General features: G+C 34.3%; 1 long non-coding RNA gene across 1 annotated transcript; it reads left to right on the top strand.

The window, feature by feature from the left end:
• The first annotated feature begins 12,352 nt into the window (after positions 1-12,352).
• Positions 12,353-13,862, top strand: LOC121264170. The gene is made up of 3 exons (XR_005940465.1): positions 12,353-12,600; positions 12,737-12,781; positions 13,247-13,862. It is a non-coding gene; the product is annotated as an uncharacterized LOC121264170 (long non-coding RNA).
• The last annotated feature ends 602 nt before the right edge of the window (positions 13,863-14,464 follow it).

The following is a 14,464-nucleotide window of genomic DNA, read 5'->3' as shown; positions in this document are numbered from 1 at the left end:
GAATTATAGAAATTCGTACCATCATTCTTTTTTATAAAATTTTAAATTTATGTAATTTTCAACTCATGAGTCATGAGCACTTTTAATGCTAAATTTCAGGCGAACATAAAACAAATTAAAGATATAATCAAAATTCAGTAACAAAATCAGAACGAATATTTAAATTATTGAAAACTCTTGAATAAACCAAATATTTGTAGATCGTTTCACTTTTAAAAAAAATATATATGTTGCTCACTATCTGAAACGAAATTGAACAATAAAATTTAAATAATAATAAATGAAAAAAATAAAATTTTGTGAGGAGTTCAGAAATTTTGTTCGGAGTCGGAGCTCCGACCTCCGTTCGGAGTTCCGATCGGAGTTCGGGGCTCCGACCTCCGGTCGGAGTTCCGATCGGAGTTCGGGGCTCCGACCTCCGTTCGGAGTTCCGATCGGAGTTCGGGGCTCCAACCTCCGTTCGGAGTTCCGATCGGAGTTCGGAGCTCCGACCTCCGATCGGAATCGGACTCCGACTACCTTCGGAGTCGGAGTCGGAGGGAAAACCCTACTCCGACTTGAGTCGGAGTCGGAGGTCGGAAATGACAACTCCGACTCCGTCGGAGCCCACCCCTATTTCCGTAAAATGACTTATGATATGTTCTTCGTGTTCTGTTTCCATGGGGTGGTGAAGAGCTATGTTTAGAAAGGAACATTGATATAACTGAATGTATACATGGGTTGGAATAGGTTTTAACTACCACATTCCAAACTCCATATACATACCTATAGATTTCCCTGTTCCAGAGAAATTTTTGTTCTTTATATATGTATGTAGGTAAGTCAATTATGGATTTGGTTTTCTGTCATGCAAGTTGGAAATAGGTATCTTGGTTGTAAAACTCATTATAAATTGCATGAAATCTGATGGACCGGGTCTCCACACATCGCTTAGGCCCTACACTAAAAGATCAATCGTAAAGAAAAAAAAGGAAAAAAAATTGCCCAGACAACTTACAAAAAAATAAAATATGAAAAATAAAAAAGGTCAGGGCAGGTGCGGCTAAGTGTTGCAAATTACTGAAATCTTAGTGGAGATGAGAAAAATTATGGAAAATATAAATGAATACTGATTTCACGTGGTTGTACTTTCAAAGCTATTGTTTAGAAGTTTTGTATAAGTTGGACTTGGAGTAAGTAGTCTAAATTTTTGCTATGTTTTAGGCTTGTCAAGATGCGTATTCGAATTTATGCTTATAGGAAGTAGGAGCTTGAGATTCATAAACATTTCTGGTATCAAGTGGGATTCCTGGAGGTAGACTGTATTAATTTACAGAATGGAACCCTGGAGGCAGAGTATTAGTTTACAGAAGTTATGGTTATCATTAATATGTATTCACATTTTCTACTTCTGCAACTTTCTTGCATCCTTAATAACTATATGAATTTGCATTTTTGATGGTCGGGAAGCCTTCTTTTACAAAGAAACAAGTAGATCTTTTGTTCCCCCAGATTTTTCCGAAGACTTTCCAGTTGCAATGCAGGTATCAAAGTTGCTAGTTTTTGGTACTCGTTTCAGTAAACTGCTGCAAAATTGATGGTCATGAATTTTTTAATCCACAGATATGCCACAAATACAGTTTGATCTACGTGATCACCAACCTTGGGCTATTATTTGTTTACGACTTGGAGACCGCTACTGCAATTTATAGAAATAGAATCTGTCCAGATCCAATATTTTTGACAGCAGCTTCACCAGTGGGAGGTTTTTTATGCAATCAATAGGCATGGACAGGTGTTATTGGCTACTGTAAATGATCATACAATTGTACCATTTGTCGTGGCTAGGTATACTCACAAGCATGCATTTTTGTTGGCTTTATTATGGAAGAATAATTTTTTTGTTTAAAAATGGGGTTGATTTACATTTACCGTTGAACAATTTGGAGCTTGCTATCAATCTTGCCAAAAGAGGGAATCTTCCTGGAGCCTAAGCTGATTCGTTTTCCACCTTATAGTACCCATTTTGCTAGTTTGAAAATTTTCAGCAGATAAAAATTACAATCAATCAGAAGTTATTTAACACAGTTATGCAACCATGTTGCAGTTTGTGATTTGATAATGCTTGAAAGATTGGTTTTTTTAATGATCAAGGCACTCTCTGTATACACATTTCTCCTAAAAAGTCTCCTTCACTGCAAAGCATTGAACAGCTTTAAGTACTTTTGTAGATTTCCTAAGCATACCAGTGCCGCCTAGCCTTTAATAAGAGTAGAGATAGATGTGATTTATTAATGATGTTTACTGTTGACCCTCTTTTTGTTACGAGTAACAAATGTAGTATGATTACATCCCAAGAATAAAAAAGATGATGTTTTGGGCTGTGGTTCCTGAGGTTAGCGAACCCCTGTTATTGGGAATATAGTGTATCCCCCGTCTCATATTCACTGTGGATGTTGGAATATGGACGTGTATTATTGCCATTGTGTTTTAGAACCTCGGGTCTCACAATGATAGAATAAATTATGTTTGTGTTGCATATATTGAATGGTAATATGTTTTCTAATTACATGTTTTTATTCTTTAACTGCTTGTCTGTGAATATATTCTTAGAGTTTGAATTATTTATTGCTCTGTGCCTTCTAAAAATATTGAAAATCCGGGGATGCTCGGTTTTGGGTTTCAGGTTGTCCAACATTTCCAAGAACTATTTTCCAAACAAAGTATAAAGAAGCTGCAGAACTTGCCACCGAGTCCCCCCAAGGACTCCTCCAAACATCGGAGACAGTTGCCAAATTCCAGGTTTTACATGTTGATTCTCCAATCAAACACATCTTACCTTCCAAAATTTTTTTTTCAATCAAACACATTTCGTTGGCTACTAATATTTCATTGCTTCAATGTTCTTCATCCATGTCAAGTTGTCTCCATTTGATTTCTGCCATTCAGGATCTCTGTAAGCACTGGTTGTATTGTCCTTCTCTCTCCTTACTATCTCTGTTGTCCAGTTTGACATTCATTGTCTATCTGGATCTTTCTTTTGCTGGAACTGAATGTTGCTACATAAGATTGTTCCTGTTAAAAAAAAAAAAAGGATTGCTCCTCTTTCTTGAGGGCGCTTAGTTATGCAATTTTTGGTAGTTTCTGAATAAGACATACTATAGGAGCAAACATCTATTTTGCATGTTACTTGTTTGCAAATATTTGAATTTGCAGGTAAAAACAAATTCCCCTAATCAGCAGTAGTTACATGAAAGATACTATTTGAACTGAGCTCGGGTGAAATCTTGGTATTTGTCAAGAGTTTTTTGTTCATGTTTCCTTCCTGAATGGAACATTTCTTGTAAGAGCCTTGGCATATAAAGTTTGTATCTTGCTTTGTTGCAGAGTGTTCCTGTCCAGGCTGGGCAGACGCCACCTCTGTTGCAGTATTTCGGGACACTTTTGACAAAAGGAAAGCTCAATTCTTTTGAGTCGTTGGAATTATCACGCCTTTTTGTGAACCAAAACAAAAAGAATCTTTTGGAGAATTGGTTGGCAGAGGATAAGCTGGAATGCAGTGAGGAACTACGGGATCTCGTGATGGTTTGATGTGCAATTTGAGATTCAAATGTATGAAAAACACTTCTGAAACGAATTTATTGAGTTACTCATTTACTTTAACCCAATGCTGCCGTATTTGAAATTATTTATTTACTTTTGTTGTGTTCATGCTATTTGACTCACTAAAAAATGAGTAGCACAAAGGCTATCCCAAGTGTAGGAGGATGTCGCGTAATAATTAGAAATAAATTCTTAAATAGTCTCCTCAAGAAAAGTTACTTAAAATCAAACACGTTTAAAATGGTGAAAATATTCACAAAGAGAAAATAAAAATGATGGTACGTGCAATGGATGGAAGGGTGCAACAAGAATGAAAAGGGCACTAATCATGGACTAGATTCATATTTTTAAATTTTTGAGTGTCGAAATGAAATGTAAAAGACTAACAAATTAAAATTAACAATCAAAGAATCAACTAAACTAAAAACTCTTAATTAATCTGAAAATTAAACAATAAAACTGAAATTATTTAAGTCCTAATTAAACTTTAATCAATCTAATATGCAATGGAACTAAGAGATTAATAAAACTAAGCTAAGAATTAAACTAGATTAGAAAGTAATTGAAAAGCCCTAAAATCAAGATTTTAGGGTTCATCCTTGTATTGAAATCACAAATTCTCAAAATTAATCTATAGCAATTGTAATCACTGTTCAATGAAATCTTAAAAGAGCAAGAAAAATAGCGACATTAAGTAAAATAAATAACAAATAAATTGCCCAAATTTTAAGCCAAAAATCTCAAAATAAATCCATAAACTTTAAACTAAAATTAAATAAATAGTAGAGAGTAAAAAGAGCAAGCCAAATGAATGGAGATGGAGGTGGTAGGCAATGGAGGAGGCGGCTGGAGTGACAATTGGACACTGGAAGAGTTCTTCAAATGTGTGGCGCTGCTCTGCAAAACATCCCAAATTTCGTGCTAATGATATGCTTAAATAGGGTAGGAAAGAACCCCTAATGTCTTCATATTCCCGCACACAAAATCGTTTAAATTTTAGGACTCAACTTGGCAGTCACGTATGGGGTACCCCGCCCCCACATGGATGGGAGTGGGGTACGGGGAAAAATTCCCCACGCCCCGCCCATGCGGGGGCGAAGGGTGGGGAAGGGGTGGCCCCGCCCCATATGGGGCGGGTAGCACTCCTAATCTCATCTCATCTCATATAATCATTACAACTTTTTCAAGCTCCCACACAAAATATAATAAACAATTCAATTTTTTCAAATTCTAAAATAAAAATAATATTAAAAATTTATATTATAATAATATTTTATTCAACTTTCAACAAAACATCTCATCTGATCTCATCTGAACTATGTAAACAAACGAGACTTAATGATGTTTCTGGATGTAGCTTTTAACTTCTTTAAAATGTAGCTTCAACTAACACTCTATTAAGTTTTTAAAGAATATGAAAAGTATTTGCTTTTCTAAATTAACTGATCAACATTTAGCATGTATTTCATTATCAAATGCTTTATTTTTTTTTAATCATCAATACTTGCTTCTCATTCATTCATAAACAACATATGTTTACAATATGTCACCAACAAGTTGTTGCTCTAAATTATTACATAGCATTTCTCTGCTAATTATACTAGCAATCTCTATAGGCCCCGCTTTAATCCAGCAACATTCCCCTTCTATTCTCAAAGCCCTCTTAGCTAATTCATGAACCACACTATTGCCTTCTCTATATATGAACTCCACAGACCAATCTTGTCTATGAACCAATCTGCTTCTCATGTCATCAAAAATCTGCCCCATTGATGCACATATAACACCCTTCCCTATTACCTGTTTTATTACTCTTTCAACATCTCCATCAAACACCACATTTCTACCATTTAGTTCCACAACTAAATCCATAGCTTTCCATAGAGCAGCAACTTCAACCAAATCAGAAATTCCACTAAACATCTTTGAGGCACATAATGAGAATAGTAGCTCTCCCTTATAATTTCTTGTTGTTATACCCATCACAGCTCTGTTATTTGTTTTATCAATAGTAGCATCGAAATTCACCTTGGTTACTCCCTCATCAGGTGGCTTCCATTTTGTATATTTTCTTCTTTTGATACGTAACCCCTTATTCTAGTTCATTTGAGCTCTAGATTCTTGAAAACTCTTAAGATTTGATATAGCAACAGTTATCACTTTACTTGGACTATCAAACTTGCCTTCAAACACCATTCTATTTCTTCTGAACCATAATCCTTTTAAAATCATGGCAACCTCTTCTACTTTCTTCTTCCTTCTGTTCACATATCCACTTTTGCAGGTGTTAATGTAAAAGTTCGTTGGCTAGGATTAGATGACTAGGACCTATTTGAATTATTGAATGAATGTAATTTGTCTTTATCTATGAATATTTAAATTCAAAGATAAATAGATTAATAGATAAATGTTTGTCTTTATCTTTATCTATGAATATTTGAATTCTAAGATAAGTGGTTAAATAGATAAAGGTTCAAAAGACTTTTGATCAAGATTGAATGTTCGAAAAGATAGGAGATATCAAGTGATCTGGATAGAAGATTCAAAAAGAAGATATCAAGTAGAAAAAATTTCGAACTATCAAGAAGTTATCTAGAACAGAAGTTAAACAGAAATCAGTTACTGCAGAGAAGAGTTATCGCGACATGTCAGCAATCAGTTAGGAGAAATATTCGTGACAGATTCAATCCGTCAACAGAATCCTACTGAAATTGAAACTCTTTCTAGGTTTATTTAAGGGATTCTACTGGTTAAGATTGTTAGAGATTTAGATCTACATATTTTCTAGAGCACTTTCTAATACATTGTTTGGTGAGAAAATTCCTTAGTTAATTTTCATATTTGTGATCTCTCTTTGAGTGTGATCGTGCTTCGAGCATGGATGATCGTGTGATTGGACTTCAGCCCCTAGAGTTCTAGGAGGAAAGGCAATATTTTAAGATCGCCAGAGGTTCTGGCTACTACTGTGGTAGAAGACAAATGGGTCGTTTATTTGGGCAAGTAAGAGAGTCAAGTTGTAAAGGTTTTGTAATTGATGAGTACTTGTAATTGATTTTCAAATAATAAGATTGACTTTCCTGGATTTGGCTGCTCTGTAGGGTTTTACCTTTAAAGAGTTCTTTAAAGGGTTTCCCTTCGATACCAATCTTAGTGTTATGCAATTTATTTATTTTATATTATTGTTTAATTATTAAATTAATTGCATGCTTGAATACTAACCAATTTGTTGAGTGAATTGGTAGATATTTTCGCTGCATTACAGGGGTACTTGGGTAATTTTAGCAGACCACTTTGACTTTCTGCCCGTACATCACTTGCAGCTGGACAGGTCCATAGCACATGACATATTGTTTCGTCATCCATACAACAAGTTTGGCATGTGGCAACCTCAATAATATTCTTCTAGATCAGGTTCTTCTTTGTAGGCAATATGTTGTTCAATGCCTTCCACACAAACTGCTTGGTAGAGTTAGGAACATTAAGCCTCCATATCCCCGCCCATACTTGTTTCTATTTTTTTCCTAATCGAGCATTCACCACAGTCTACTTTTTCCATGTGAGTGCCTAAGTGGTATGCACTTCTCACAGAAAACCTTCCATCCTTAGTGAAACCCCAAAAATTTTTATCATCATCACCATACCTGCTAAGTGGTAGACTACAGATCTAAGCAGCCTCTTCTCTACTGAAAATTTCACAAACCAGCCTCTCATTCCAGTAGTGAATGTTCGAAAAAACAAGAGAACTCACTTTTGAATCAGCAGCTAAGATACTAACTGGCGATCTCACTTGAAAATTTACAGTATTGGGAAGCCACTTAGGATATTATCAAATGTTTTTGTTCTTGCATTTTGCTAGATGAAAATAAAAAAGCTTAGTAAAAAAGATGGAAAATGCTTATCGGACCGATAGTCCATTTTGTCTTTTTCTTTTAATAAAAAAGCAAAAATACACTATCGGTCTCATGTATCGGTCCTATAATAGAGTCCAAAATACACTAGCTAGCTAATGAGCTTATTTATGTACACAAATTTCTCTTTTCTTAGCCTCTACATGATCCCCGGGTTCACGAGTAGTTAACTTGCAGGTAAATGACCCAACTTCAACTTTGATCATTTTATCTCAACTCACTATCCAAATGGTATCTTAATGTTAGACCATGCATGACTCTCTGCCACTATTTGTTACAAAGATTAGTCTGAAGATCCTAAAGGAAATCGAGGACTAATGGGATAGCCTTTCTGTCTCTTTATAGTTTATACCATAAAGTCATAATAATTGATAACTTTTGGTGAAATACACAATAATATAATAAAAATTACTATGAAATTAACATTCAAATGAAACAAATTTGGACTAAGGCAAGGAAGTCTTGCCCTCTTTAAGGAGATTCAAGCCCTCTGCGGTGTACAAAGTCTCATATTAACAAGTGCAGTAGAACTCCTCTTGACTTGACTCCTCCAGAATACAACAATCCAACTGATCATCTTATAACCCGAACTAACTCTGCACAAGTGGTTGAGCTCAAAACTCCACCAAAAGAACTCCTTTCTTTTATCTAGAAATACTCTAAAAAATATATACTTACTAAACTTATTTTTCTTTTCTCATTTTCTCTAAAGTATATTCCATACTAGTACCATACAAATAACTAAACAATATAAATAATTAAATATATATAAGACTAAGAAGGATCCAGGATGTACAAAGACGTAAACGGGAAAAGAATCAAAATGAAATAAATGGTCAACGTTAGCAACTTAAAAATTCTGGGTTTGGGGAGAGAAAACTGATCGTATCAGTCTCGATGTGCGTTAGTGACGTCTTCGGTCCACCGTTGGCGTCTTCTGTGAAGGAGGAGTAACTGAGAAAGAAGGAAGAAATCTCACGCCATCGTTGCCATGGAAGAAGAAGAAAGTTGCAGAGAGGAAGAAGACGATGTGGAGAAGAAGAAGAGGGGTGGGTGGGGGGGGGGGGAGTTATTAAGTCATTTTGAAACGGCTCCGTTTGGCTTTTTAAGCTAAACGGCGCCTTTTTGTTATATATTTTTTTAAACTTTCAGCCTCTAAAACGATGTCGTTTCACTTATTTAAGTGAAACGATGCCGTTTTATATACATATATTCAAAAAATATATATAAATAGATTGGATCAGCTGGTTCAGTGGTTTCCCAGGAGTTCAAATTGGCGCTGAACTTCCGATATCGGTTTTCTCTCAATTCCTCTCGACTACCAACCGGTTTCTTTGCCGGTTTCGTGCTCTGGCGGTCGGTCTGATAGGTTCAAGGCCGGTTCTGGCGGTTCCTATACATCCCTTACTTCAAAGCCCAACGTTCTTCCGAAAGAAATAAACGGCAACTGAACAATAAAGAAATTAAAACCTTCAGAACTTTAAAGAAATTAACCTTACAATGTCTAAGGCATAAAATCGCTTGAAATTCAAAAACGGTTTGAAGACTAAACTCTCTCCAACGGTAATGTTATTAACTAATAAATGCCGCCGTTTATGTGGAGGAAAGCAACGGTAAAAATAAATTAAAAATACAAACAGTTACAAGCACATACTTGCACGCTTAACCAGTTATTACGTGAACTTCACATACCCATGTCATGAAACCATCTGTCAGATGTCATTCATGTTATCATTAACGTTACAGCAAGTGAAACTACATGATTACTCGACAATAAATTAAAAAAAAAAATCTATAAATTCATATCAATGCATTGATGTTAGTTATTTTTTTTGCTATTTACGTTTTCTTTGAGTTCATCAATGAAAAATTATAATAGAAATAAAAATAGAAATTTATATTTTGTGAAAAATATCTAATAAAAAAGAAATAATTTAAACGATTTGACGTTATTGTCGTTAAAAGATTATAAAATCAATTATAAAAAGCTGTAAATATAATGTTGCTGATGATTTAGGGTACGTTTGGTTACTAAATTACTCTCAATTCATCTCAACTCATCATTATAATTTTTTTAAATTTTAATATAAAATATAATAAATAATTCAATTTTTCTAAATTTTAAAATGATAATAATATTAAAAAATAATATTCTAACAATATTTTATCATCTCAACTCAACTCACTTCAACATCTAAACACACTCAATTTAGACTTGTTTTTAAGAGATAAAAGAGCTAAAAGAAATTCTCGACAAACTGATAATACTCCAATTGGCCGATCGCCGATCGTTATTTCACCAAAATCACTAATTAACTCTTCAATAATAAAGCTAGTTACCGTTGTTTTAATTTGAATTTTAAACAAAATCCAAAAAATAGCCGTTCTAATCTTCCAGTGATGAAAGAACACGAGAAGATACAGACGTCCCCCCTTTCCCCTCCCACGTTCATGCATGCGATATATATATATTTACACACACACGCCTGTATATTTACTATTCCAGGATTCCTCACACGCCTGAGAGTGATGGTTTATTGTGGCTCATGCTTCAACGGAGAGAAGGGTGGTTTTCGCGGCGATCAAGATGCATCCGATCGATGATTCGAACTGTAAGCATTGTAGTAAATCTGTTGCTGGTCCGATTTGTATTCTTCGCCAAAGGGATTTTCATTGATTCGGCTATGAGATTCACAATTGGACCTAATCCCAAACGTGGTCCTGCTCTCTTTTCGATTGTTGCTCTTGTGAGAAGACAAAAGGTCCTAACTCCCTCGTGTAAAATCTTTTGAATACCAAATCTTCTGTAATTTCGTTTATTTTTATCATTGATTTTTGAGTTCATTCTTTTATTTATTTATTATATATTTAATCTTTTAGATTTGGGCCCAAGAAAAACGGCAATTGTAATGGCTGTGAAGGAGACCTTAAGGCCGGCCTCTTGGCACTTTTTTCGCTACATTATTATTGATGCTCAGGCTGATCATCGAAGGCAGGTCCCGTATCATCTAGTTGCTCGTAGCCTTTTACCTATGAATCGTTTGAATTTAAATCATTTTTTTTCTTTTTTTAAATCAATCATGGCTTGTCGTGGAGCATGTTAGTGCTCGAATTTGAGAGGGTGGGGACTGTTGTTACTTCAGTTTAGAACCATGCCATGGAGGGCTCTGGAATCGGGGTGTTACTCTACTTATGCTTGTCATCTAAATGCTTGATGAATTTAATGCCCTCTCTTTTGCCTGTCGTTCTTATAACACCTTATAAGCTATCTTGGACTATGGTACCCAGCCAGGTGAACTTGCTATTTCTTTCTAATTACCTTTTGGTTGTTTGTTCTTCCTTTTGTTTTTAGTGACATAAGTAGAATTGTCTAGTAATGCCTTCATTTTCTCTATCTATTCAATGTCCTGGTTTCCTTAAAATGACTTGTGATATGTTCTTCGTGTGCTGTTTCCATGGTGTGGTGAAGAGCTATGTTTAGAAAGGAACATTGATATAACTGAATGTATACATGGGTTGGAATAGGTTTTACCTACCACATTCCAAAGAAATTTTTGGAATAACCTATAGGTTTTATCTAATGTATACATTGATATAACCTATAAGTAGTCTAAATTTTTGCTATGTTTTAGGCTTGTCAAGATGCGTATTTGAATTTATGACTATAGGAAGCAAGAGCTTGAGATTCATAAACATTTATGGTATCAAGTGGGATTCCTGGAGGTAGACTGTATTAATTTACAGAATGGAACCCTGGAGGCAGAGTATTAGTTTACAGAAGTTATGGTTATCATTAATATGTATTCATATTTTCTACATCTGCAACTTTCTTGCATCATGCCAACCATATTTTTTTTTTTGACAGCAGCTTCACCAGTGGGAGGTTTTTTATGCAATCAATAGGCACGGACAGGTGTTATTGGCTACTGTAAATGATCATACAATTGTACCATTTGTCGTGGCCAGGAATACTCACAAGCATGCATTGTTGTTGGTTTTATTATGGAAGAATAATTTTTTTGTTTACAAATGGGGTCGATTTACATTTACCGTTGAACAATTTGGAGCTTGCTGTCAATCTTGCCAAAAGAGGGAATCTTCCTGGAGCCGAGCTTGTAAGCTGATTCTTTTTCCACCTTATAGTACCCATTCTGCTAGTTTGAAAATTTTCAGCAGATAACAATTACAATCAATTAGTAGTTATTTAACACAATTATGCAACCATGTTGCAGTTTGTGATTTGATAATGCTTGAAAGATTGGTTTTTTTAATGATCAAGGCACCCTCTGTATACATGTTTCTCCTAAAAAGTCTCCTTCACTGCAAAGTATTGAACAACTTTAAGTACTTTTGTAGATTTCCTAAGCATACCAGTGCTGCTAAATAAGAGTAGAGATAGATGTGATTTATTAATGATGTTTACTGTTGACCCTATTTTTGTTACGATTAACAAGTGTCGTACGATTACATCCCAAGAATAAAAAAGATGATGTTTTGGGCTGTGGTTCCTGAGGTTAGCGAACCCCTGTTATTGGGAATATAGTGTATCCCCGTTTCATATTCAGTGTGGATATGGGAATATGGACGTGTATTATTGCCATTGTGTTTTAGAACCTCGGGTCTCACAATGATAGAATAAAAGATGTTTGGGTTGCATGTATTGATTGATAATATGTTTTTTAATTACATGTTTTCATTCTTTAACTGCTTGCATGTGAATATATGCTTAGAGTTTGAATTATTTATTGCTCTGTGCCTTGTTGTGAACCAAAACAAAAAAATCTTTTGGAGAATTGGTTGGCAGAGGATAAGCTGGAATACAGCGAGGAACTACGGGATCTCATGAAGGTTTTATGTGCAATTTGAGATTCAAATATATGAAAGACACTTATGAAACGAATTTATTGAGTTACTCATTTACTTTATCCCAATGCTGCCGTATTTGAAATTATTTATTTATTTTTGTTGTGTTCATACTATTATGTTCCATTGAAGGCTGGATAATGATCTCGCATAGAAAATATACATTAAAGCCAACGTAACTCGAAAAGTCATTGCTCCTTTTGCTGAACAGACGAGATTTGATAAAATTTTGATATATTCAAAACAGGTGAAGGTATCTTTTTCTTTTAATCATTGTTGCTATTGTGATTGATTGCATTACTGTTATTATTATATTATTTATCATTTATTTTTGTATACTTATTTCATGGTCTGATCATTTCATTGTTTCTTTATTCCTTTAGGTTGGGTACAGTCCAGATTAACTATTCCTTCGTTCAGATCCTCAAGTATTGGACTATATGTCTGTGTTTGTTTGTTTTGTTGTTTTAGTACTTACTAGTTTACAACTCTTTTCACCTCATTTCATCTAATCTCATCTAATCATTATAACTTTCTCAAATTCTCATACAAAATAAAATAAACAATTCAACTTTTTTAAAATCTAAAACAAAATTAATATTTAAAAAATATATTCAAATAATATTTTATTCAACTTTAAACATTCATCTCAACTTCTCTCATTTGTGAAAACAAACCAAACTTTTCCTTTCATATGTTTCCCATTTACCTTTTTCTAAATAATCGTGTTGTAGTATAAAAGTATTATTTTTTGGATAAGGAGAAAATCTTGAAACCATATTTTGCCTTTAAAAACCAAATCTTTCAACCATGTTTAATCAACTTAATATTTACCCATCACAAACCTTTTCTTTTTGAAACCATGGAGCCTAATACTTACTTTTGGAATGTAGGGAGCTGTTAACTTTGCGGTAATGATGTCTCAAATGGAGGGAGGTTGTCGAGTTGATTACAATACCGTAACAGATCTCTTTCTCCAGGTTTGTTGTCTCTAATGACTTTTGAGTTGGTATATTAATGTAATAATAAGGACGTGTGATTTTCCATTGTTATTGCTTTAATTTTTTAATATTGGCAGGCTTCATAAGGGTAAATTGATTTTCATTTTTGCTTTCAATTCTTTGTGGTTTTAATAGAAGAACCTGATCCGTGAGGCAACGACTTTTCTATTAGTGTACATCATATCAAACCAACAGCTCAAATAAACACCTAGTGTTAGTAATTGTGCATGACCTCATCTGATAGGATAATTCTGTATGCTTGAGAATTTATATAGGGCTCCACGTAAGACACCTTGGAATTGTCCTCTTAAGTTGGAATAGGATGGGGGCTTACGGTCTTTTAACTCCAAATATTCTGCATGCACAAGTGTGTCAATTGCAAGTGTATTTGCCGTTTGCCTCCTCTGGTTGAAACCATATGAGACTTTTAATTTTTGAAAGATGATTTCCTCCTTTTTTTTTTCGAAGTGTCTCGTTAAGCTCAGTGAACTTTGTTTACGTTAGATAGTCATGCAGAAAAGCAACACAGTTAAAAATTAATTGCATTTTCTAGAGATAAATTCATATGGAAAACATGTTAGAGATAATTTATTAGGTAACTGGTGATTACTAGTGTTCTAATCCTTTCATCATTGTTGTTAAACTCTTTTTCTAAAGTCTTTCAGCAGTGAGTACTTCTGGCTCATGTTTTGCACATCATTTTGATGCAAAGATGAAGGGATGAAGAAAGGCTGATTTAGGTACTTATATTGTCGTTTTCTATTCGAAATTATAATTCTCATTTAGCGGTAAAGGTAAAATAATTTGATAGCAGATTACAAGATTAATTTCCTATTATTTTTTTATCTGATAACATATATTCTTTGATGATGAAGGATAGCTACACACTTTATGCTAACAACTTTCGATAAATATATTATGACAAGCTAACTGCAGTATTCTGCCCAAAGAATCAACAGGTATATTATGTTAGAAACATTATGTCTCTTATTGGATTGTTTTCAGGAACTTCTTTTTTATTTTACATTATTTTGTCTTGATAATGTGGAACTTTGAATGTTTTCCTTCATTAACTTTAGGTTTGTTATATTTCTTTGTAGATTAATCATA

Source organism: Juglans microcarpa x Juglans regia, chromosome 5D (assembly GCF_004785595.1).
Source record: "Juglans microcarpa x Juglans regia isolate MS1-56 chromosome 5D, Jm3101_v1.0, whole genome shotgun sequence".
Taxonomy (NCBI): Eukaryota; Viridiplantae; Streptophyta; class Magnoliopsida; order Fagales; family Juglandaceae; genus Juglans; species Juglans microcarpa x Juglans regia.
The sequence above is the reverse complement of the archived record's forward strand: the minus strand, read 5'-3'. Positions and strand labels throughout refer to the sequence as shown.